Here is a 26,367-nt window from a genome sequence, read left to right on the forward strand (position 1 = left end):
TAATGGTATAAGCACTAGTTTTGCATACTTTTTAGTGTGCTAGTATGCGGTTTGGGACAAGAAAATAAAAATGCAGCAGGAGGTTTCAGCCATTTAAGTGTTTAAAAAATGTGTTTTACTGCCTTTGCTGGACTGGTTAAGACTTATGTTATCTCATTAGAAACAGCTGAATGAACTTGGAAGTTGGCAACCAAAATAGTGGCAGCGCGATTGTCACATCATCAGAATACTTTTAATTGGCTGTTCTGACTTGAGATTAAATGAATGAAAGGTGGTCTCTGACTTTTGCACAACGCTGTATTTTTTGGTTTACGCGCTCCACATTGTTTTGAATGTGGTCTAGACCACGAGAGCATGGTGCAATTTAATCTGTCGAGCTGTACTCACCTGTCAGAAATGATACAAGCAGGAAAATTACAGAGAGGCAAGTAATCACTAAAACAAGCAAAGCCACAGCAATTATCAGACTCAGGTGCCTTTAAACGTCAGTCAGGCAAAGATAGAGCTTTCTGTGCTGCTGCATTTACCTGCGCTGTAATTAGTGAGCAAATATTTACTGAAATGTGTGGCTTTCAATTGCTGACAGCACATAAGCAATGATCTGAACTGTGTGACTGTGTGTATGTGCGTGTGTTGAAAGGTAGAGGAGGTCTTCTGCAGTTACACTACAGGGGAAATGTAGCATTGAGTCTCTTATTGATTCGATGTGCTTGATAAGGTTTGTATACTACATTTAACCCATGCTGATACACTTTTCATTCATTAAGGTACAATCAATGGTTGGTGGTGGTTGGTTAGTGTAGTGGTTAACACCTCTGCCATCTACACTGTAGACTGGGGTTCAATCCCCACCTGGATCAGCACCCTACACTATACCAATAAGAGTCCTTGGGCAAGACTCCTAACACCACCTTGGTCTATGTAAAAATGATCAAATTGTAAGTCGCTCTGGATAAGAGCGTCTGCCAAATGCCAACAATGTAAATGTTCCCTCAAGGGTACAACCGTGGTTTTAAGGTCCAGTTGTGAACCTTAACGTTTTTTTTTCCGAGGTGTAAATTAAGCACTTGTATGTTTTCATAAGCTAATGTCTTAAAACAGAACAACAGAATAAAAAGCCTGGAGATGAGATGGTTTGTGTGGAATCAACACAACTTATGGTATGGTACATTGATGTTCCCTGACTAAATGTACTGAGATGAACCTTTGAGGGTACCACCACAGTGACAAGAGGGGAGCTGCCCCAGTGATGGTTTCAAACCTCTTTCTGAGAGCATAGACAAACTTACCAGCTCACAGTTGTGTTGATAGGAACCAGGGGTCAAGATATCTACAACACAAATATAGCCATTTTATTAGCTATTGAAAAGCAAATAAAACCTACATGTGTCTTCTTAGATAATATATGTATATTGATAATGGTAAAATAGTGGAATATAAAAAATATCTATATTTATTTGGATACTACTTTGTCTTTTAATGCCCTACTTGTACCGCTCTGCCATAAATGCATTAAAAAAATGTTTTAGGCCAGAAGCTTTTCTCAAAATATTCTATATTAAAGAAATGTCTAAAGCAATGTTTCCCTTGAATTACCTAGAATGTGGAGGCCCACCATAGTGTAATTTGTCCTGCCACAGTTTCATAATGAAGGAAAAATAATGTTACACTTCTGATAATGGCATAAACAACACTGTGGCTTGCTCTGCTGCTTCAGCAAAGCATCTCTTATGACTAGTCAGCCCCCCTCCCCTTACATGCTGTACATGCACATGTTCACACACACCCACGCACTAGTGATGTCACCCACACACTAGTCATTTCACACAAGAGATGAGGCTTTTTGAGGACACAACACCGTTTGACATTAACTTTACTGTTTCCACTCCAGTCATTCACAAGTGCAAACACAATCCTATTCTTATTAATGTAAGACAGCAAACAGACAATGTCAATGCAGAAGTTATCAGTGGTAATTGATGTTAATGTAACTTTAGCTTAGCTAAGAAACATTAGCGTCAGTCTAATTAGTGTCTAACTCGTCAAATCGCTTTACGACAGTTGAATTTGCAGAGTATTAGCTTGTTTTGAGTCTGAAAAGTTGACATCAACACATTCAGCAGCAAATGTTCTCCCTTCAAAATATGACTGCATGCTCTAAACTAAACTGCATGCTGTTTTTCAATATTTTTATCAAGAGGCAAACATACAAGATTATGCCATGCACACGCTTTGGCAAGGTAACTATTTTGAGCCTCTGAGGAGCAAGTTGGCTCTTCAAGAAACATTGAAGCTCTTTGGAATTTTAACTAATTTAGTTGAAGTTAACGTTAATGTTTTATGCATAATGTTTTTGTTCTTGATTTTCAGAACATGGGCATTTTTGAATAGTGAAATCCACCACCAGGTAAGGAAGAAAAAGCTGCAGAAGTAAGTTTAAGCTACAGAAGTTAGTTTGATGACAAGTCAATAGAAAAAATAAAGTCATAGGCTTTGTTAAAAATGAATGGAAATAACGGTGGAATTTATAATAAAGTTACTTGTTTCTTTATAGCAGAAGAGACAGTTCCTCCAGGTAGTAGAATTATCTCTCAAAGTGCACCAGATTGATGCATTTCACTTTAAAATATACAAAAAATTTAATCCAGGGAACCCTGCACCCAGAAATAATAGAGGGTCAGAGCGAGGTCCACCCACCACAGTCTCATAAAATCCTGTGAGAAAAACTGCTTAAGCATCAAGCAACATGCTTCTAACAATTTTGTGTAATAGCTTTTTGTGGCATTAAATGATTCAAATGTCTGGGTCCTATCACCACCACTGTGAACAAGTCTGACATTTTTTTAAAAATGGCTCATTTAAGCTATTCTGAATTACTTGGTTATAATTAAATGAAATAAAATCTATTTCTAAATTTACAGCATTCTCTGGATGTCACGGAAGAAAAATATTTGTAAGGAGCATTTCAGTGGAGAACCTTGTTTGTGAATGAGTGAGCATGAAGAACCTTCATATAAAAGGGTCTATACCAATCGCAGGCTTTATATAAAGCTGATATGATAGTTGGATTGTACATAAAAAGACCACAATACTAAATCTGCCCTAATCTGCGGACATACACACACACACACACACACACACACACACACACAAATACAAATTTATGCAAAAACGCAGCACTTGTTTCAGTAAACTCCATGCTTGCTTGCATACCACATGCAGGGCTACTGAGAAACAGCAGCTTACAGCATATTCTTTACCTCACATGGTCTAAATACAAAAAAAACTGGGTTTCAGCTCCTGTGACTCCAGTATATGATAATCCATCATGCACCACCAGTGCAATCCATCTTACTGCTGCACTGCGAACTATGCACTAAAAATAGACTCATTCACCATTTCCCCATCTAAAATTGGCCTCTAAACTCAATGTAATTGATGCTAGTTGTAGACTTGCTGGACAACTACGATTGTAAACAATCAATACATACATTAACGCTGGCCCTACATCAGTGAGACAGATCAATGTGTGAACATCATCCTTGCAATTTTACCCAACTGCACCCTTTAAAATGATGGAGAATAGTTTTAATGCACAAGTGGGCATCAACACTGTCATCAAACACTTTGGTGCATTCAGTCATAATTTGACAACTATCATTACTGAAGGTGGGCAAAGAAAATGGCTATGGAGTAGTAAAAGACTGCGATTATTTTCTTGTCAGCTTTTGTAAGATTTAAATTCAGCCTCTCAAACAGTCAGAAGATGCACTTACTTCCATTTGGCTGAAAAAAGGAACAGACTGCTTTCATTTTCCACAGTCATTTGGGTGAATCTTTCTAAACTGTCTGGCTGTGTTTGATTGCACCAAACCAGCTGAAGTTCACACACAAAAGCAGTGCAGGTTATTTTCCATGATGGCACTCTCCCATTCCCTCATTCCCCTGTGCTTGGGTTCAGATGGCATCAGAGAAATAAGCTTTCACTTTACTGGAAATGAGATCAGATTCCTAAAAGCGAGCGTTTCTGGACAGCCTCACTGCTCTCACTGTGTGAGCGGAGTGGGGAATATTATCCACAGGGTGGAGATGGAAGAAGGAAAGCAGAGGATGGGAAAAAGGGAGCAGAAAGATGTACAAAGTGGCTGAATAGGACAGAGGATTAGAAAGAAGTCCATTTTCAAGTCACTAGTATCATCCAGAGGGTTAAGGACATTCTTTGTTTATTCAAAAGGCCAGATTAATGTTCTGTAAACTGGACAGTGTTTAAACTTATATGTAGAGTAAGTAGTAACATGGCAGAAATCTCAATATGCAATCTATTAAAAGAGAAAATCCTGCAGAAATGTACTTATAGCATGTTTTCCATGAATAGAGCAAATTGGTGTGTTGTGTGAGTCAAGCTTCTTGCGAAAGAGGTTAAAGTCTTGACCAGCCTGTCTTTGAGTATTGTAGAGTTTCTCAGCATCACTTGCAGTTTCGTTAGTTTCTGTTAATTAGCTTTATTACTTAATTTTCCTTCCATAAGTTATTTTTGTTGTTGTTACATCATGTTATTTTCACCTCAAAGACATGTGAATGCATTTTACATGTGTTATTAATCTAACCCTGTTTCAGTTAACTCGTCCTGCAGCATCACATTAAACAGATGTTGAGTTACTGTCCAGTTTGCAGTCTTAAAGACTGGAATAAATGCGTGTAATTGCTGTAATGTCTTGTTTGGAGATACCCCTCACATCACTAGGGTACATCTTTTGAGTTACTGTCCAGTTTGCAGTCTTAAAGACTGGAATAAATGCGTGTAATTGCTGTAATGTCTTATTTGGAGATACCCCTCACATCACTAGGGTACATTTTTGTACCATGATTTCAGAAACATACACTACCATGTTCTGTTGCAGTTATGTATTTAAGTTACATTGACTATAAACACACTTTTTTGACTTCAAACTTTTTATTTGTACTTTCGTAGAATGTTTTGTAGAATTAGACTGAATTTGCACCTCTGAAGCAACATTAACATTGTTTATATAAGAACCATATTTAATGACTGAAATAAATCTAACATATCTTCATTGGCCAAAATACTGTAATAAAAACCAGCAGCTAATCTGAGCTTGGCAAAAATGGCACGAAGCTAAAGACAGCTTCTTATTCACCCAATTCTTGTTCAAATCTTCCCATTCCATCTTAAATGGTGCAGCAGTTAATGTAACAGAGTCTCTTGTAGGCCGAGTTGCTTTTAGGCCAAGACTGTAGTGCTGTCTGCAGCAGCTGGCTGAATGAGGAGCGCTGCGCATAGAAAGTCAGCTAGTCGCCATGCTAGGGTAATGGCTACCAGCTAACCCCAAGAAACTATTGCCCCCCAACTTAACTATTAACTCATTATAATCTGATGGTGGCTCCTTTAACAGTAAACATACCTAAGGGTGTAACTCACCACATGAGAGGTTTGGGAATCAGCATGTACTTCTGCATTTCTCTGCCTACCAGAATAACAGTAACAACAAATACTTTAAAACGTTTTAATCGGTATAACAGATAAACCAATAAATCACCCACTACTATTCTGTAATCATGAATTACAGTTGTGTCCCTGTAAAACTGCTCTAAATGACTGGGGGGAATAAATGAAGGGCTTTGTTCCAAAATGCATTACAGACACTTTCAAGATTTTTTTTTTAATGATATACATGTGTGAGAGAGGGATTTACACATACTAGAAATATTAATATTATATTATTAATATAACCATTTTTTTAGAGAAATTACAAAGTGTTTTCTACTATACATCATCAGATATTCAAAAATCTGTTACATACAAAATTGATAGATATGGATATACAGCATGACGGAATTAAACTCTTCAAACACATGAATAAATACATAAATGTTATAAAATAAAACTATATATAAAACTAATAAGACAGAATCATACTCGGTTAGTTGTTCAATGCTTCAAATGCAAATGGTCAACATTTCCCAGCACATTAAACAAGCACGCAGTGTGAAACAGCAGAAACGCCTGTCAGACGGGGTTTTGTGTCTGGTATTTTTGGTGAATATCACACTTCAGTCAGTCACACAGTGAACCTGCACCCTGTCTGTATCCTTACATAATTCAGCACGGCAAGGATCGAGACCAGAAAGAAGCGGTTGTACAATTCAGCGAGACAGACAGGCAGGGAAGGGAGAGATGAATAGAGGGAGGCAAGAAAAAGAAGGGAAGAGAAAGAAGGAGTGAGGGGGTGAGTGTTCTACAGAGAACAGGCACTTGATTCAGGCAGAAAGCTGAGAGGGAGGAAGGGAGAGAATGATGGAGAGAGGGAGCATGAGAGAGAGCGCGAGGGAGTGAGCGAGTGAGCATTGAAACCTCTGTGGCTGCGCTGATAGAATCAGTAATCCACACTTCACCAGAATACACAACCAAGCTGCAGCATATCAGTCAAGTTGTGTGTGTGTATGTGTGTGTGTGTGTGTGTGTGTGTGTGTGTGTGTGTGTGTGTGTGTGTGTGTGTGTGTGTGTGTGCATTAAATATAAAAATGGTAAAGCAGAAAATAAAGAGTGTACAGTACACTCTGTCAACATGACGTCTTCATGTTGGAGCAGAAAGCTCATTTACTGCTCCACTAGGTTTACAGCTGTACAAAGGAGTGAGTGAATGAGAGTGTGTGTGCAGTATGTGTCTGTTTTGGGACTTTTCTGTCACCTATAAATGGAAGTCTACGTCTGTGATGTCACATTTTCCTGTTTTTCTGCTTACTTTTCCATGTCTGAAAAAGAAAACTCCACGTTTTCTGCAGACAGATTAGGCCTTTAGACTTCAGGAATAGTTCAGCAAAAGATTTTCCACTTACCCTGATGTAATCAATCAGCCGAGTTATTTAGTTTTAAACTGGAGCAATGAGACTAAGTTGCTAACAAGCAGCAGAAATCCAAAAACATTTCTCATCCAGCTCAGTCCACATCCAGGCCTTCATTAAAGTCACTCAGACTTGTGAATGTGATTTAGGACACAGTATGACCTACTATGATCTCTAAAAATGAACAAAATTTCACTGTGTAGTTAACTTCGACTCCAGTTTGCAAGCATGCATGCCAAGCAAGCATAAGGACTAGAGTGTGTTAATTTCTTTGGTTTCAAACAGAAGACATGTTTAATAGAAACAGCAAAAATCAAGAACTTCAACAAATAAGCACAAATTGGACACCAAACATGTCTTGGCTGAGACATGACAACTTCTAGGGTGAGTGATAAATTGTGCAAATCTGATTTTTTGCTGAACCATTTCTTTGGTTTTCAGTCCATAACCATTAATATTCTCACCATTAATAGTACTTCTGAAAAGTTCAGCTAACTACAGACTGAAGCTTGTTTGAATGTCATAGTAGTTTAGTGAAAATTAAATCAGTTTGACAGTGTGAGAAGAAGAGTGTCAATCTTTTATCCATTGTTTGGTCAAACACCAGTTTTTAACGTATATTATATAAATAATATACTTTAATTCTTTATTTAGATTTGTTTTTTGATAAGATATCTGCCTCCAGATTTGATCAGCACTTTTCCGATGCATAATTATTGTGTTATTGTATCATTGTTTCTTCCACAGTTTTCTAAATCATTAAGGAATGATGTCCTAATTTCACAGGGTCCTACAAATTAATCAAAATCTGCAAAGACTCATGTCTTAAAACATATGTGTTAAAACATCTTTTCTTAACTACAATTGTGTTCAGATAAGGACACATTTTGTTGTACTTTTTACACAAAATGTATTAAAATATTTCTGTGCCAAGTTACTAACAACTTACTTTGTGTTAACTGTAATGCAAAGTTTGTTAAACAAGGACAAAATCAAATATAAAATGTGTTCAAACAGTTAAAGTTCAACTGACCCATCCACAGCCTCTGTTGGCCTTGTGGCCTTATTGTCCTTGCTGTTTTGGTGCAGTGTGTGCATTGTTGTTTCGCTGTAGTTGTTGAGAGTGTGGTGTTGTAAACAAGCCTGTGTCATGCCTGGTTGATGAAGGACATAAACAAAGAAAATGCCAACAACAAGTTGTTTAACACCCTCGGATTTAGAACGTGTCAGTCATTCTGTAAAATTAGCACGAATAAATGCTGCAGTGTTCCAGAAGAGTGGAATTTCTTAAATTAATTACTTTGCTCTCTGGGGGAGGAAAGACATGCAGGCTGAAAACAATAGCAATGGCGGTGAGACATGCAACTGCACTGATTGTTCAAGCAGGCTGAATAAAGCCATTCACGCACTGTTGCATAAGCCTGTCAATGGAGACTGGCCTGTGGACTTTGGCCTTGGATGTAATCTGACTGCACTGTAAAAGGGCAAAAGTGTTTAGCATTCCAAACCTCTGAATTAGTCCACTAAACACATATAGTAATTATGTGAGAAGGAGTCACGAAGGACACCTGGAGGACTGCAACACCTTAACATGTGCACAAACATGCTCACACACACACACAAACACACACACACACACACACACACATGCTCAACCACTCTATCACAGCACACACACGTAATGATCCAAGATAGGAATAAAGGCAATAAATCTCATAACACTGTTCGTGAGAGATTTTACATACACTCTCAGCAAGTACCTCTTATTTCTAGTTAGGGTTTAGGGTTCTATTGCAATTTTATTTTTAATGTTGTACTGACTCCACACAACCTGTCTGTATTCAGGCTTTTAATTTTATTGTTCATTTTTAAAACATTAGGTTATGGCATGATACAAATGTGTACTTTTCTCCTGGGACAATTTGTATTTAAGGTACAGAATTGAATCTTTAAATCATTGTTGTACCTTTAAAGGTATGTTTACATTGTTTGTACCTTGACGAATGAAACATGTACATGGCACCTTTTTCCTGACCAGATCATAACAGCATATTTCAATCATTTTTGTTTATTTCAAGTAATCTTATCAAAGGATATATATATATATATATATATATATATATATATATATATATATATATATATATATATATATATATATGTGTGTGTGTGTGTGTGTGTGTGTGGGTGTGTGTGTGTGTGTGTGTGTGTGTGTGTGTGTGTGGGTATTTTTTATCTTAAGCATCTTATCAACAGAGTCAGCATATTTCTAGAGACATTGAGTTATTTCAAGCAACCTTATCAAGGGAATCAGCATATTCCTAGAAACGTTGTGCTTATACAAGTAATCTTGTCGAGCCAAATTATCTTAAATCACCAGCAGATAATTTTGTTTCTTTCAAGAATTTGTTTCTTTAATATCACATGCATTTCTATCTTTCTTTAAAACATTTTAGCATATTAGAGGGTCTTTTAAGTTGCATCATGCATTGTTTATATATACATGGTAATATGAATATATTAAAATGAGCATGTTGTTGAACAGGATTACATGAATGTTACAGAATTGGGTCACTGTATGAGTCTTCTGTGTACCATACTGTACTGACCCACAATTTGAGCAGACAAGTTTGTGTCCAAGTGTGTTGTGTCTGTGTGTGTGTGTGTGTGTGTGTGTGTGTGTGTGTGTGCGTGTGTGTGTGTGCGCAAACACCATGGTGCTGCAAAGCCTCTTCAATATCCCATCTCTTCAGAGAGAGAAAGTGCTACACCCTGTACACACATACTCACAGAGCACATGATCTGCCCTTAAGGCCGGAAGCGACAGTCTGATAACACATTGCTGTGACAGTCATATCAACTAAAAGACACCTGTGCTAGGCTTGTTTTGACATACCTGAGATATAATATACTTCAAGCATGCTTTTACTTTGTATTTTAGCTACTTGGTCTGAGTTCCATGTCTGTATTTAGGACAATCAGGGATATTTCTGTTACAGTATGCATCTGCATGTGTGTAATAAATAACTGATATTCATCATAGGGCTGAAAAAAGCTGAAAACATTGACTGTGATAAAAAAAAAAAAAATAGAGCATTACAAAGCTTTATAATGCTCTATAACATTCATATGATGTGCACAGCCAATCTGCTGCTCCATTAAAGAGGAAACTGCAAGCTTCAGGATGGCACAACCATCAAAGTATTTATCTTATCATCTGGAGACTACAAGTCCCCTATTTGTCAGTTTTTCACTCAAATTGTCTGTTCCACCTTAAATGGAGCAGCAATTAGATTCTGGCACCTGCCTAGAATCAGCGCCTGAATGTAACTGCTCCACTGTTTAAGATGAAACAGGAATTTCAAATAAGAAGCTCACTTCAGCGTTGTAGAATTTCTCAAGTCATTTGTCTCATACGTGTATCCCATATACCTATGACTCTGACCATCAGACACTGCTGGAAACTGAAAAATACTGCAGCCTTTCACACTATCAGTAACAGCTGGTCCATAGCTTGCTTCACGCACAAGGCCTCAAGACCACGGCTTCGTCTGATGCAGCTGACAATGCCAGGTGGCTTCTGGTGTCCATATTAGTCTAAGGCAGGAGTCTATCGGCAATCCAAATGTTAAGAAAAGCCATTTTGTCCTTTCAACAAAAATCAAATCACCTTGGGATCCACAACATTTTAAGTCTATTTTACCATCATGGTTTTAAATGTCTCAGTGTCTGTTAATGTACTAGTACAGACTTAAAATATAATGTAAATGAAGATGCAGACTTTGCTCTGCTTTAAGCTTTAGCTCAGATATAGCCACTTTTCTCACATCTCCGGCAGGAAACTTTTTCTCAAAAATAGAACAGTTTCCTGTAAAATGTCTTTCAACGTTCAACTTTTCACAATGCTGAATTCAGTTTCTCATTCGCCAGTTTCTTGATTGACTGTTCCTGTTCCACCTTAAATGGTCCCTGAGGCACCAGAATGTTACTGCTGCAGCATTTAAGGTGGAACAGGACAATTTGAATGAGAAGCTGGCAAATGAGAAGCCAACTTCAGCCTGACAACTTTTTAGTGTTTGACAGTTTCTTGTTGCAGATTAAATGTATCAGTAAACCAGCTGGATTGATTATACGCCAATAAGTCCATTAATCTCCAAATGATCAATGTTCGTCTTAAATCTTCCTCTTTGGATTTCCATTAGATATTAGCTAGGCAAGAGTGTTGTCAATGTATAGTGACCAGCCGTCTGTGTGCCAATCTTCAGGGTCAAAGGGTGAATGAGCAGTTAGACATTAATTCCTGTGTTCAAGACCATTTATTGCTAAAACTGTTTTAGAACCATCAGCAGAGCTTCATTTTACTGCAAAGAAGGATGTTTTTCTGCTGTGGAGCTGCAACAGGGTAGCAAAAGAGTAGTATGCAGCTCCAGAAAAGACTGGTCATTCCTTTATGTCCATTACCTCAAAAACAAAGTGAACAGACTCAAATGCAATAAACTTAACTGCAGAACCAATGAGCTAATGGTAGTGCGCACTGTTTATATGTTGTGATTTCTGTATGTATTTGTGGCATTGCGGTAGAACAGTCATTACACAACTCAATGACCAATGGTAATTCCAACCAGTAATCCAGATGAACTGGTATACAGCTCACTATTACTAGATAGCAGGTGAATCTGGACAGTTAAGCAAACTGGGTGAAAATATTAATAAATACAAAAAAAGAAGACAGTTTTTTACAGACAGAACTTGCCAGAGAATATGCAAAGGTAGAGGAACTGAAGAAGGTTATATTAGTCAATTAATCGAGCAGTAGTAAATAGATTATAGCATTATAGAAATAATTGCAAATTAATTTTTTTTTCTTTTCAAGAACCAAACTATAATCTGGTAGATCTCCAGTAGTACACATGCTTTTTGAAACTGACCTTCAGGTTTGTTCCATTTTTTATGTCTAATATCAGGCTATTGACTGGGATAAAATCGTGTCTCTATAAAGCTTTCTATCACAATGAAACAAGAGGTGTGAGATAATGAAATGCTCAAGGCTGCAACATGGACCAGGAGACCAGGAGTGTGTGTGTGTGTGTGTGTGTGTGTGTGTGTGTGTGTGTGTGTGTGTGTGTGTGTGTGTGTGTGTGTAAGCGTGCTGGCATTTCATTAACGTGACATGAAATCCATGCTGGTTACCCGTGGAGAGCTATCACATCACTGATTGGTCTGATTAGAGCTGAACTGAGTAAAAAGCAACTGCAGAATGAAGGAGGCAGCAGGGAACACTCCCTCATCTCAGTCATCACTTTTACTGATTCAATTACACATGCTGTAGTACATATGCCCATGATTTATCTGAAGCGGCAGAATGGTCATTTTAATTGACCTCTCCAATGTTCACACCAATATACATTATTTTATACCAAACAATACAAGATTCGACCAGCTTTACAAAACTTTGGATAAAATTATATTTACTGTAATGAGAAATTGTAGCGATCTTTGTTTAGAGCTACATAAAAGTGAGTTTACAGTTTAAAATCCTATACTACAGAGTTGGAACATGTTACTGCAACTAAACTAGGCAGATTGGAAAAGGCCACTGGAAATTTGCAATCATGCTAATGTTACCTCAATTATATCATTAAAAACCCACACACAGCACTGTGAAAGTCAAAAGACACCTTCATTTACTTAATTAACAGTCAAAACAGACATACGGTATGTTCTTCAGCATCTGAAAGAATCAGAGAAATATTTATTGAACAGAAGCCTCAATCCATTTTGTTTAAAGTTCAGTCTTAGAAGCTGGTTGTGTTTTCTGCTTCTTACATTTCTTGCATTGCTTCTTCCAAACACATTCAGTGATGTTGAGGTCTAGAGGTGGTCAGTCTATTGTTCTGAAAACATCAACAGCTTCTTTATTTCATTTGGAGATATTATTCATTATTAATTTCCTTTTCTCAGTAACAGCTTCTTGACAGCTACACGTCCTTTCAGACCCATAACACTGAGTTTTTTCACAGTGTTTTTCACATCACAGTGGCAGGATGGACAGAAACACCTGTGGATTTTTTTTAACTTCACAGAAGAAGGAAAAAACATAATCAGGTTTTATTTTAAAGTGAATTTTATTGTAAGTGTATAGAGACAGACTTTTAAAAAATGATTTTGGGCCATTTCTTTTGGTCCATTTATCATGAACTTCACCCACAATGTAAAGGGCAAGAGGCATTTTCAAATTATGCCAAAAACTGAAAAATGAAAGAAAAATGGAGATACAAAGGTTCGTTCCAAGAACAGAGATTTAATGGTTATTTGACTGGAGATGACAAAAATGAAGGGTGACTTTTGCACAGCTCTATATGAAGAGCAGTGTGATCTTTTCCTCACATGCAAAATGCTTTTAATAATATATAATCTAACAATTAATTAATACTGCACACTAAACGTAGGTATTTTGACAAAACAATTTCAAAAATTTTGCCCTACAATTTCTCCTTAGCTTAAATGGGATTTTTGCCACTATTCTATAAAGCTGGACCAACCTGTTAAGCGCTCCTATGAAAGAACTTATACTTTTATGGGCGAGGAAATGATAAGAGGGGGAGGGGAACCTTGCCTCTTGCTTCAGTGTTTTCATCATATAGTCCATATCACTGTTTCATTCTGCTTAGAATTTTGGAATGAGCAATTTAGGTCACACCAATGTGTGTGTGTGTGTGTGTGTGTGTGTGTGTGTGTGTGTGTGTTTTCTGCAGTGTAAGCACATGCTGTCCTCCATCTGGTGTTTGATAGAGGCAGTTTCCTTTCCTGAGTTGCCGGTCTTCCTGTTTCACTCTGGCAGGAAAATCTCACACACACACACACACACACACACACACACACACACACACACACACACACACCTCTTTCTCTACCTAAGAAATACGTGAAGCTCACTCTTTTCTTTGTAGCTTTGCTAGAATGACAGACAGATTGACAAACACCCAGACAATGGTCTTTCTTCAGCACTGTGTATCCTCGTTTCTCTCTCTAGAGAAAATGTCCAAACAGACATTTACACACACACACACACACACACACACACACACACACACACACATAGGTCCCTTCAAACCTCAACCTTACACACCCACATATTGTATATTTAAAGAACTAAAATATTTCTACCATGCTTCATCCTCAGCACACTCTTTTTCTAAATAATACAGCATCATAAAAGTAACAGCGCTGGAAGAAACAAGATCACACACACATATAACCACACCGCCATTCCCAAACAATGTTTTGTTCTGGGTTGCATGCTCAGTGTCCTACATCCTCTTTCACCAAACAGCCATGCATTATGAGAGGAGTAATAACTAGAACAATAGCTTTATTTAAAAGCCATTAGAAGTCACGAGCAAAACCACCTCAATATCTCTCATGGAGAGCCAGAGCGTAAGTCACGAACTAAAAAAACAAGCATGAATAAATGCACAGTTCACAGAAGGCAACAAGCCCTGGCAGGTATCATGGGGTGACAAACATGAATAAACAAACAAGAAAACAAATGAAACAGACAGTACAGTGTGTGACAGTAAGGTGTGACAAGCAGCCTGAGATCCCTGTGGGAGCCCATTCAAATGGCCGGTGTAATGCTGTCTTTGGTGCTTTTAAAGTGGTCATGGAGAGACCCCTAGCAAAGGGGCAAACTCAGCTGTCTAAAAAAAAGGGTCACTAAGGCTCTAGTCCTGCAAGCCAGACTTCTGGTCATGGCCAGTAATTAGATACGGGTGGATCAATACAAAGTATCAATACATCCAATCTTGATGTTTTCTTTCAAGACACAACCTGCACATAGAAAAGTCTTGAAACAGGTTATAGTGAAGTTACCACCTTCTCTTGTTTTCACTTTAGGAAGAATTAGCGCAAGAAGACTTCTAAAATGATCAGTATCAGTACTGGCAACAGGATGTTAACCTTGCTCGCCTGAAAAAGGATCATTAGAAACCATTAGGATTAAAACCCAATGATTTTACTGTCCAGACCACACATTTCCTGTACAACAATCAGATGCATTTGGAGTCAGCTGCTAATCACTTGTTAAATCATTATAATACTTTACACTGTGATATCAACCCATTAAAAAGTCAAAACACATTACAAAACTACCAACATAAACACTTAACGGTTTCTATGGATTTTTCAGCAGCGTGGTATCCAAAATCAGTGGTGGATGAAGTACACAGATCATGTACTTGAGTTAAAGTAGAGATACCCAAGGTAAAATATTACTCCAGTAAAAGTAGAAGTCCTTACTCTAAACCTCAACTTGAGTAAAAGTACTTAAGTGTTTGCCTTCAAATGTACTTAAGTATAAAGTAAAAGTACTAAAAGAGTAATTCTGGCTCTGATGTCCTGTTATCATTTTTATAACCAGACTGGCTTCATGAACTCATTTCAGGTGAAAATCCACCAGCGTCTCTCTTGGTAAACGAGTCTTTTAATAGAACGTCATTAATTAGTGACGCTGACGTCTATTAAAATGATCATAAGCACAAAACACTGAAGGTAAACAGTTTCCATCAGGGAGAACCGAGTGGCTCTGAAATCACTTTTACACACAAGTAAAGTTTCAGTTTCAGATTTATTTACAACTTAGTTAAAAGTTGAATAAAAACTTGCTTTCAACACACAAATAAGTTCACAAATAAGTTTAAACATAAACTAACCGTAACTAATTTACTATAAAATGAAAGTTTTTGTATGAATTCAGAAAAAAGAAACGTGCTAGTCACGACTGCATATGTGGACATATTTCTATATTGTGGTCTATTTACACAAAGTTAGGTTAGTTCATCATTTAGGTGATGAATGTGCTCCCAGATTTTACGCTGCTGCCTCTGATGTTGAACCGTGTGCTGCACTGGGTCGGTATGACCAACAGGTCAAAACAAGCTCAGAACAAAGAGACCGCTGTGCCCTGATTGGTGCTCTGGCTTTGTGCTTCTTTCGTTTTGACATGTTACCTTTTTATACACACAGAAACCAAAAGGAACGACAGATTTCTCAGAATGTAGTGGAGGAAAAAGTCAGATATTGGACTCTGAAATGTAGTGGAGTGAAAGTAAAAAGTCGCCCAAAATCGAAATACTTAAGTACAGATACACAAAAAAACTACTTAAGTACAGTAATGAATTACATTTACTTAGTTACTGTCTACCACTGTCCAAAATTTAACTGAAGAAAAAAATCAATGTTATTGTTCAGCCCTACCAAAAAGCCGCTCAAAATGTGGCCAAGAAGCACATACTTTGACAGGAAGGGGATAAGCCTGACCTACAAAACAACAAACCACAGAGCCTGTTTGTGCATCACATCTTGGGGTTGGCAATCATCAAAACAGTGCTACAACGAAAACAGACCCACATGGAACTCCTATCTAAGTGTCTATTGTCAGACCATGTGACATCACCGGGAATCAAATAATATGTTTAAACTTGTTTGATTCCCCTTCAGTGCCACAGCCATCCGAGGCCTTGAGACCAAGACAGGATAAATGGTCTCTTTCTAAGTGGGCATGATGGCTCTGCCTCCCTCACTGACTACAATGCTAGCCAATGCAGGTGTGCAAGTGGCAGTTAGCCTTCTCCTTCAAACACACTCCAATGTGTCCAATGCTTTAGTGCTTTAGTGGCTGTGAAAAGATGTAGTATTGCTTCATGTGCTCTTGGAGGAAGCACGTGCTAGCCTTCACCCTTTACCCTCCCAGGTGGGTAGCAACTAAATTGGATACAAAAAAACTAACAAAAACCAAAACAAACTCTCTGAGACCACTGGGAAATGTGAGCTACAAACAAAAATGTCATTAATTAACTAAAAATGAGCTGCCATAAACTTGACTGCACTGCTGTCACTGTGCAGAGGTGGAAACAGCTTGCTACCAGTGAATGGCCAGGATTTAACTGAGAAAAGTTCGTGTTTCCTGGAAAACAGTTACAAACCAGCACAGCATGTACACATAGAACTGTAGAGTGTGAAACAACATCATGACAACATCATGAAAGCTGTGGCCATCTTAGCATATAATATACATCAGCCAGTCTGTGTAGCCGTGTGGGCAGACCGCTTAAGACTGAAACTACTTCATTACATAACATGTAATGGATTACACAATCAATTGTAGCCATGCACTGTGCATATCAACAGCTAACAGTGCAAGGTGTCATGTATGTAACTATCTGAATGGTTTAATGTGCAATGCAAATGTTTCAACTCAAGCAGAACTGAATCTTTGCAGTGCTGCGCTGGCCAAAGTTCTTTCACAGTCTGCAGAAGTGCTAACTGATGGATCTTTCACATCACTTCAAGTTCCCTGTTTAAGTCTCTGTGTGTGTGAAAGTGTGTATGTGTCTGTGCATGAGGAACTGCTAAAGTTGGTCACTTATGTATTGCCAAAAAACATGCTAAATTCTCCTGATGACACTTTCCTATGGTGCATGACTGTACCTTGATAGAGTGAAGATTTAGTGCCTGCTGATCTTGATGTCCATCATAGCCGGCTTTCTGCTGGAAGAGACCGGCTGTCACATCACTTCTCTGGCTCCACTGCTTTCTCACTCAGACTCCTATGTCAGCAGACTGAAGAAAGTGGGACCAATCCACTTTCGTTTTCCTCTTTTCCTTCTTTTCTTACGTCTGTTTTCCCTCCCTTAGTCTGCTGAACGGATTGTACAGGTGTGGCACGCTTCCAGCTGGATTCCGCACTTAAAGCGGAGCTTTACCACCTGCAGAGAGAGAGAGAGAGAGAGAGAGAAGGAGAGAGAGAAGGGGAGATGGAGAGAGACTCAGGTTAGATATAGATCCAGGAGGACATTATTCATTAGGAGCAGAGGTTGATGCTGAGGAGTATGAATTTTGTAGCTGGTAAGCAATATCCAGAAATCCACTGAGATAGCAGGCCAGCAGTAAACGACAGCACAAACATACACACACAAGACTACAATGCATACATTCACTTGAACACGCTGTGCTTTAGCCAGCCATGATGAGATGTTCTGTTCTGTCTAATTGAACATTACGACCAACCTGCGAGTCATATAGGGAAATAGAATGAAGTCATTATATTGAACAGGGCCTCACAGTCCACAAAGCTTCACATCATTTAAACTGCAAGCAGTCTGCAATATGAGACTTAGATTATATGCTCTCAGTTTGCACAGTATGGACCAAATACTGGTCCTATGATTCTAATGCTACATATTGATTTTGTACTATTTCTTGATCGACGTATTATTTCAACCAAAATAAGTTGCCTTATTTGTTGTACCATTGATAACATTGTTGTACCTTGATACATCCTCAAAGGCATTTTCCTGGAACTATGATTGGTGAGGATTCTCACAGCACACAGTTAAAACATGGTGACTGGTTAGAAAGCTCATATGGTAGCCTTCTGTCATATTAGTATTTCAAAATTGAAATACTTGGCGGTCGAAATTCGGCGGCACGGTGGCGTGGTGGGTAGCGCTGTCGCCTCACAGCGAGGAGGGCCTGGGTTCGATTCCCCGGCCGGGTGACCAGGGTCCTCTCTGTGTGGAGTTTGCATGTTCTCCCCATGTCTGCGTGGGTTTCCTCCGGTTTCCTCCCACAGTCCAAAGACATGCAGTCAGGCCAATTGGGTGTGCTAAATTGCCTCTAGGTGTGAGTGACTGTCTGTGTCTGTGTGCCTGCCCTGCGATGGACTGGCGACCTGTCCAGGGTGTATCCTGCCTTCCGCCCGAAGACTGCTGGGATAGGCTCCAGCTCCCCCCCGTGACCCTGACGGAGAAGTGGCTTAGAAAATGGATGGATGGATGGATGGGTTGAAATTCTTCCTACGGTATCATGCTAAAATCTCATTTAGCTGATTGGCTGAGTCATAGATATTTCAGTCATATTTCAAATGAATGACCATTATCTATAACAGTCTTTTCTGTCAAAATATATCAGTAAAAAGTAGCTTTGTTAGTATCTGAATTCCTGAGAAGACCTGCTTCATGCAAAAAAGATGTCTCTTTATTAAAAACACCTTCATTAGGCCAACTGGAACTGGATTGAGCTCAGCACCAGCCATTCTTAATGACTATCACTTATCTTCTCCCTGTGATTCTCCTGCTTCTGCAGGCAAAAATCATTCTTATTAAGTGGAGCAACATGGAAATTATGCACTATACAAATATAAAACAGGCAACAAAGACCATAGAAAAAGAAAAAAAACGTGAAATGACTCATTTCCAAATCCGCATTTGGGTCGTGGGAATTTATAATTTAGCAATGTTTCCTGGAGTGTAAGCAGCTCCTGTGATTCCCTCAACAAAACTAGAAGAAGGTCAGTCTCCAGATTAACCCTAGAACCTTTGAAAAGACCTCAAAGATATCAATCCAGAATTACTGAGGTTGAGGGCAAAGACATACTCGTAGAGCAGCAATATCTCTGTAGGCTGATATTCATCACACAGGGGAGAAACATTAATGGAAATTCTTCATATTTCAGACTTTGTGAAGTGCACTCTGCTCACTTCAGTGAAGATTTGCACCAGTTTGTATTTACAGATCTGGATTTGACCAGAATGCAAAAGCTTCCCTCTGCAGCTGTCATATTCTGGACGAGGCTTGTGTATTTGAACAGCTTTGAGAATTATGACAAATGGGAATGCACACACCACCCCGAGCCTCTCCACAGAAACATCTCCTTTATGATATACAAAGCAATGTAATCCAAGCAAACTCCTGGGGGAGATGCTATATATGCATTCAAATGAGCAAGGCTTGGGGGGGCACAGACGAAATGGGGTGAGAGGTGGGTGTGAATAAAGAGAGAGAGAGTCAGAGAGGAAAAAAGCAAGGAGAGAGAAGAGGGGGGTGCATGGGTGGCAGAGCTCAATTTATCTACCTGGGAAAATAGCAAGACTAAAGAATCCCTGGTGCTCGTACATTCCAAGCTGTTGCTATGGTGATGGTCTCGTCTAGCAACCAGACCGTGTGGGGGTTATTGGCTAGATTTTTCTCTTTTTTACCCCTTTACATGAAACTATGGTTAAGGTACGCTTAAATTTAGGTTCCTAAATGATTCTTGGCCTGGAAGTATGGTTCTACACTCTTCGTTCTTCGTTCTTTGTTCTGTGTTCTTTGAGCGGTGCCACTGAAGAACCAGGTTTTAAAAATGCTTGCTGGTGTGATGAACCTTTAAAGGTTTCAGGATGCCTCATATTACGCAAAGCTTCTATATCAATAATAGGGTTCTTCAGAAGCTTTACATTAGGTAGAGTTTTCTACTCAACCATCCCTTGAATGGTTCTTTAAGGAACCAAAAGTGGTATCGTCAAAAGAACCTTTTTCAGCACCTTTATTCTTAAGAGAGGAAAAAGCTTTAATTCGTGTAGAACCTTCACATTTTATGGAGGTTTTTTAACCCTTTAGAGTCTGTTAACTCACCAGCACATCAAATTCAATGTTTGTACATATGTTTCTCTATATCTTCGCAAAAATACAGCACAAAAATATGGTCTAAACGTTTCCTGAATCTATAGAGTCACCCTTTCGAACTCATCTCATGAAATCCTACATGATTCATATCCGCAGTTATGAGGTTATAAAGACAGGTTGAGATACATGTAATCTGCCTCTCACTGCGTGCAATTGGTGGATTCGTGTGTCCATCTACATTTTGTGTGAAACTGACCAAAAGATACTCAAGAAATCACTAAAGATCTTACCCATCACTTCACCTTCATTTATCCAGTCCACATTGGAGACACATTTTAATTGATGTACAAAGACTTTACAGCTTCTGTTGTCGTTTGCAGCAGTTCTGGAAAGTGGCGATGAAGATAACAGATATATGAAATATGAAACATATGGGCATCATGATATGTGCGAGCACCTTTAAACGTGAATTTAAGAAGATATGTAAAATATGCCCTTAGATGCCAGAGTGTTAAACTCGAGAAAAGGTTCTGTATACTCATGTCTCATTTACTAAAGTGATTCTTTAAAGAACCCATAAATGAAGGTTGTTTTACTATGACATTTCTCCAAAGAACACTTTTAGGCACCTCAGTTTTTTAGAGTATGGCTTCATCCCACCAGAATTTCAGCGCACAAATGAATCCCCCAGCCTTCACACTGGAAAGGAGGGGGTAAAATGAAATGTCATGCCTTTATATTTGTGTCATGCTTTCATATTTCTGACAGCCACAAAATGACTGAAATGAAAGCGATTTTGAGGGCTCTCAACAGTAAGGTTTGAACGTCAAGGGAAACCACTGGCTATTCCCTCCTGATTTGGATTTGCTCTGAGTGAGCAGATGACAGGGTGCCTGTCACACAACGCAATTTAAGCAGAGTTACATGCAGTATAAAAGCATAGGATGCATGTCAACTCCACGTCAAACTTGATGCCTTCATCTAACACAATAATAGCTCCATTCATATTTGAATACTGTGGAGGAGATGTATCACTTTGCTGTAACAAGCATGATATGATATAAATATTAAACACAGTAAAGGCACAGCCATGACAGAGGCGTATTTCGAAACAATAAAACGAAGGAGAGAAAAAAGCACGATAAAGCTAAATTACATAAAAACAGTCATCAGTTTTCCTGATATTCTACTGCTTTCATTTTAACTCTCCCAGCAGACTGTATGAATGGCACAGTCTGATCCTATTCACTAGTCCTCCGTCAGGAGGGACATAAGTAGCTTAAGATCAATGAGTCCACACATCTTTTATCTTCCCACCATGCCCTGAGCCACCACTATGTAGAGAATGGTCTGAGAGTGACCTTTCGAGCAGCAGATGAAAGAAACCGTGCTGTGACCGAGCACTCTCTACGCGTGAAATCTGGTTACAGTCCTTTTATATGTGTTGAACAAGTGCACAGCCAATTATGCAGGTCACCTCTGGTCTGTCCTGGGCTGCTCACATGTGTGTCATGTCACTGCCATGCTGTGGAAGACAGGAGGGTGTGGGGGTGGGTGCTAGTCAGCCATGGATGAAGGGCAAAGAGTGTGTGGGAATAAGAGAGCATGGTACTTGGTTAAGGGGGTGAGGGGGGCTCAAGCACTTAGCCTCTGTAAATATATTTGAGAAATGTACAGATGTCGTCCAGACATTACTTCAGTTTGTCAAGAATCAATTTATCAATTTAAGATCTGCGTGCGCATATAAAATTGAATTTATACGTTGCTTAAATTCTAAAGAAACAAATCATTTATTCAGCCTCTGTACATGTGTTCAAGTACTGTGTGGATTAAATTCAGATATTGCCTAAATTCTTTCAGAATGACTTGGTTAATCTAGCCTCTGGGTATATGTTCATGTAAAAGGTTGATTCAAGCTATAATAAAAGCTTTAATTAATAAAGACTGAATCAATTCATCAAGACTCTGTGTATATGTTCAAGACTCAAGAATATATATATTACTTTCATTATTCAAAAATCAGTCTAGCCTCTGTGCATGTTCTGCATAGACTAGTGTTGTTTGTTGGTAGTAATCTGATTCAGGTGGCAACACATGATGATTTTGTGACAATTGCATCTGACCAAATAACAGTCTGTACAATTTCTAGGTCTACTCAGCTGTTCCAGCTTGGCATGCTTAGTACCTTGTTAAAAAGGGTAACCAAATTCAGAATGGGTACTCAGTAGGGGTGGGCAAAAGTGCAAAAAATAATGCAACCCCAATTCCAATGAAGTTGGGATGTTGGGTAAAACATAAATAAAAACAAAATACAATGATTTGCAAATCCTTTTCAATCTATATTCAATTGAATACACTACAAAGACAAGATATTTAATGTTCAAATGGATAAACTTTATTGTTTTTTGCAAATATTCACTCATTTTGAATTTCATGCCTGCAACATGTTCCAAAGAAGTTGGGACAGGGGCGTGTTTACCACTGTGTTACATCACCTTTCCTTTTAACAACACTCAATAAGCGTTTGGGAACTGAGGACACTACTTGTTGAAGCTTTGTAGGTGGAATTCTTTCCCATTCTTGCTTGATGTACAACTTCAGTTGCTCAACAGTCCGGGGTCTCCGTTGTCGTATTTTGCGCTTCATAATGCGCCGCACATTTTCAATGGGAGACAGGTCTGGACTGCAGGCAGGCCAGTCTAGTACCCGCACTCTTTTACTACGAAGCCACGCTGTTGTAACACGTGCAGAATGTGGCTTGGCATTGTCTTGCTGAAATAAGCAGGACGTCCCTGAAAAAGACGTTGTTTGTATGGCAGCATATGTTGCTCCAAAACCTGTATATACCTTTCAGCAGTAATGGGGCCTTCACAGATGTGCAAGTTACCCATGCCATGGGCACTAACACACCCCCACACCATCAGAGATGCTGGCTTTTGAACTTTGCCCTGATAACAATCTGTACAGTCCTTTTCCTCTTTGGCCCGGAGGACACGACGTCCAGAAACAATCTGAAATGTGGAGTCGTCAGACCGCAGGACGCTTTTCCACTTTGCGTCAGTCCATCTCAGATGAGCTCAGGCCCAGAGAAGCTGGCAGCGTTTCTGGGTGTTGTTGATATCTGGCTTTCACTTTGCATGGCAGAGTTTTAACTTGCACTTGTAGATGGAGCGACAAACTGTGTTCACTGACAGTGGTTTTCTGAAGTGTTCCTGAGCCCATGTGGGAAAATCCATTACATAATGATGTCGGTTTTTAATGCAGTGCCGCCTGAGGGATCGAAGGTCGCAGGCATTAAATGTTGCTTTTCTGCCTTGCTGCTTACTTGCAGAGATTTCTCCAGATTCTCTTAATCTTTTGATGATTTTATGCACTGTAGATGATGAAATCCGTACATTCCCTGCAATTGCATGTTGTGAAACATGGTTCTCAACAATGTTGTTCACAAAGTGGTGAACCTCGCCCCGTCCTTGCTTGTGAACAACTGAGCCTTTCAGGGATGATCCCTTTATACCCAATCATGACACTCACCTGTTTACAATTAACCTGTTCACCTGTGGAACGTTCCAAACAGGTGTTTTTTGAGCATTCCTCAACTTTCCCAGTCTTTTGTTGCCCCTGTCCCAACTTCTTTGGAACGTGTTGCAGGCATCAAATTCAAAATGAATGAATATTTGCAAAAAACAATAAAGTTTATCCGTTTGAACATTAAATATCTTGTCTTTGTAGTGTGTTCAATTGAATATAGGTTGAAAAGGATTTGCAAATCATTGTATTCCGTTTTTATTTATGTTTTACACAACATCCCAACTTCATTGGAATTGTGGTTGAATATCTAGATATTTCAAGAAATTTTCATGATACACGATTTAGTCTATATTGCATCGAAACCAATGGTACGGGCCCAATTATGCTCATTTTATCATGAAAAGTAGTTCGTGTCAGTAGTTAAGTCAGTGTTCTTTTAGTGCTGTCGATATCCACAGTATAATCAGAAAAGCATACTGTGACATTGTTTCTCATGATACTGATAAAATATCATTCCACCCACCCCTAGTCCTCCTCGGATACAGTACATATCACCTGGCAATAGAAATGACAACAAAATGCCTGACGTGCCTTGCTGCACTGCCTGGTGGATAAATGCCTTTAGTGTGCCACTGACAGTTTTTGTGGATGAGGGAGGATCATATAGCAGTGGTTCTCATCTCCAGACATGAAGATCCACTTCCGTGCATATTTTCAGGTAATCCCTTCTCACCCACACCTGATCCAGCTTATCAAGTAATTCTCACACCCTTCATGAGCTGGATCAGGTGTGTTGGGGCAGGGAACATTTTTAAACTGTTCAGGATAAGACTGGAGAGCCACTGACCTACAGCAGTGTTACTAAACCCTGAAAGATTTGAACGGCAATCCTAATCTAACATGTTTGACTGTAGTTGTCAGATGTTCCTCAAGACCCTAGCTAAATCATGTGTGCTGGATAAGGACTGGAACTACAGCCAGCCAGTATCAAGTAGTATACTGGTGGAACAGGACTCAAGACTGAGGTCCATCCATCCATCCATTTTCTAAGCCGCTTCTCTGTCAGGGTCGTGGGGGGGTGCTGGAGCCTATCCCAGCAGTCATCGGGCGGAAGGCAGGATACACCCTGAACAGGTCATTTTCCCAATATAGGATACTCATGTGAACTCATGGGTCAGGCTTGTCAGAGCAGAGAAAACAAACATACTTTGTGCAATGAATAACCAGAACTTTGTGGTCATCAGCAGAGTACCACTGAAAGCAATAATAGATGATAATGGATCATCTATAGAAACAGTAGTATGGAAATGGCCCAACATAACAAAGGCTTTGACTGTACAAAATCTGGCTGCTGACTAGATTGCAAATCTGTCATAATCTTATATTACACAGTGTAAAGGGCAGCTGGACTTGTCCAAACCTACAGCTCAGGACAGTGAAGCAACAAGATCATCTTTACCGGAAACGTCCAGTCCACCTGCATGCAAACATCACCAGTGTTAACTGAATTCCTGCTGAGTTAAATCTGCTTCCACACAGCTGAATCTGACTAGTTAAATGTAGGAATTAATTGCATATTTTACCTTGTTAAAAATGAAAAGTAACAGGAATATATCATACAGCAAATGTGATAACCTTACAAGCTAAATTAACTCATTGCTATAATAAGCAATACATATCGCTTAACCTCTATAACTGACACTATTACACTCAGCTCCATAATTATTGGCACTCATGGTAAAGATGTCTTTGTGGGTAATTAGCTCAATGTACTTCAAAATTAGCTTCTTTTCTCATACTATCAGTGTGAAAGTGAGTTAATTAAACGTAGACATTTTTCACAACCTTCATTGTTGCTGAGGGTGCCGATAATTATAGAGCTAACTGCTTATTGCGCTTTGATATATATATGAAAGTGAAGTGTGCCAAAGTGAAGACTCAAAGAGAGCAGAAGTATCACTCTGCTCTGTGGTTTATCACTGTTACAAATATACTCTGCCCTAAACCCTGCAGAGTGATCAAGAAGTGGCACACTCTGAAACAGACCAAGTCCCTCTCGCCACCTCTCAAAATATCAGAGCCAGCCACGTCACGTTTTTGTCTCAAAGTAGCTGATGAGGACCTCATTTCTGTGCTCCAGTTTTAATCAATCTGTGCAATGAGGACCGTTTTTAATAATAGACGGTTTAATCATGCCAGATGGCTGAGGGTGCATAAGACTACATTGAATTTACTAAGCAATACACTATGAACATCTTCATCTTTTTCCTCTTTTTTTAACATTTTGCAGAAATCATGCTGACTGGCATGCCCATATTACACAGGCATCCGTTTACAGGGAGCGGAGGAGGCGGGTCCCTTTTAATGTTTGGAGGGAGATGAATCTTTCATGATCCTTTACTGTCACAGAATGAGCCGGCTCCACTTTTCTAATGTTCAAGATAGGCAATGATGTTTAAAAGTGAGGTAAACTAAGCAGCTGTGTGTGGTAATGTAAGTTACTGACAGCTTGCTATCGGCCGCAGGCTG

At 39.1% G+C, this 26,367-nt stretch overlaps 1 protein-coding gene across 2 annotated transcripts in view; it reads right to left on the minus strand.

Moving 5' to 3' along the window:
- The window catches only part of ptprea (protein tyrosine phosphatase receptor type Ea), a 120,254-nt gene that overhangs the window by 46,107 nt on the left and 47,780 nt on the right, over nt 1-26,367 (minus strand). The window contains exons 2-3 of one of the 2 annotated variants that reach the window (XM_017701284.2): nt 17,353-17,630; nt 1,290-1,330 (exon numbers count right to left, since the gene is read on the minus strand). The gene's annotated coding sequence lies outside the window, so the exon portion shown is untranslated. The remainder of the gene's footprint in view (nt 1-1,289; nt 1,331-17,352; nt 17,631-26,367) is intronic. The other variant, XM_017701275.2, reaches the window with a different exon arrangement.

Source organism: Pygocentrus nattereri, chromosome 13 (genome assembly GCF_015220715.1).
Source record: "Pygocentrus nattereri isolate fPygNat1 chromosome 13, fPygNat1.pri, whole genome shotgun sequence".
In the NCBI taxonomy this organism is placed as follows: Eukaryota; Metazoa; Chordata; class Actinopteri; order Characiformes; family Serrasalmidae; genus Pygocentrus; species Pygocentrus nattereri.